General features: G+C 38.2%; 1 pseudogene; it reads right to left on the reverse strand.

Moving 5' to 3' along the window:
- Positions 1–284: 284 nt before the first annotated feature.
- The window catches only part of LOC107853814, a 2,891-nt pseudogene continuing 2,013 nt past the window's right edge, over positions 285–1,162 (reverse strand).

Consider the following 1,162-nt stretch of genomic DNA (forward strand, 5'->3'; position numbering starts at 1 on the left):
CAGCATAAGAGGGGTTATCCACCACGGCTAGGGAAATGCTGCAGTAATCATAGTCTGTACCATTGGTTCTTCTAATCAAATGAGTCATTCTCAGCATTAGTACTTTCTACACGTACTTAGGAGAACAAAGTACAATAAAAACTTGGGAAAAAAGGAAAGAGACGAAGTAGTTTTATTTCAAACCATTGGAGAAAAAAGAAGAATTAATATAGCTTACAACAACATAACCAGTGTGATGGAATCTAGGGAGGATAAGATGTACACAGGGTAGGATGTATGCAGACCTTACCCCTACCTTTGTAGAGAGGTTGTTTTTCTGAAAGTCCCTTGCTCAGAAGGACAGTATCTGATGCAGGATTGTAAGAAAAGAGACAGCAAAGTAGCAAAGTACAAAACAAATGCAGTAACATTAGCAATACACATCGAAGAATAAGAAACAGCGATCCAAACTGACCATATAACAGAAGAAAACCCAGGAGTTTATGAGAGCATCATTGCTCTTCCTAGGTGGTTTCTGCATTATATCAACATCGGTAGGGCTAAATCCGAGAGCTGCAGCAGGTGGACCATCTGTTACCAAATTTACCCTGAGCAACTGCACAGGTATCAAACATTATGGAATGCCCAAACCAGCAGTCAAGAAAATGGAGATGACCTCACCAACATTGGATGATATCATATATCTGCATCAGCAAAGAATACATATGATATTAAGTAAAATAAATGCATGACTAATTGTAGGAATAATCAAACATTCACTTCCCGAAATACAATACTAACCTGATGAAGGCCTTCATGTTATTGTACATCGCACGTCCCTCTGCAACAGCAGAGAGTATAGTACTGAAATTGTCATCTACCAGAACCCTATCAGAAGCTTCTTTTGTAACCTAAAGATATTAGTCTTTGATTAGCTAATTAATTAAATGACCAATGAGTTCACATATGCAGAAAAAATTCGCATGCAAGGTGCACAATCATGGCTACTTCTTGAGATTTAGATAATAAACTGTCACAGCATGGCGAGTAATCCCTCAGAAGACCTCACTACTCTCCTATTTCAAAACTGTATGTTAGGTATTACATGGTTAAATAACTGGTTGGAGAGCACTAATGCAAGTATGTAACACAAAAATGAGTTGTAACGACCACACCGGAAAAG

Source organism: Capsicum annuum, unplaced genomic scaffold, assembly GCF_002878395.1.
Source record: "Capsicum annuum cultivar UCD-10X-F1 unplaced genomic scaffold, UCD10Xv1.1 ctg73877, whole genome shotgun sequence".
NCBI lineage: Eukaryota > Viridiplantae > Streptophyta > Magnoliopsida > Solanales > Solanaceae > Capsicum > Capsicum annuum.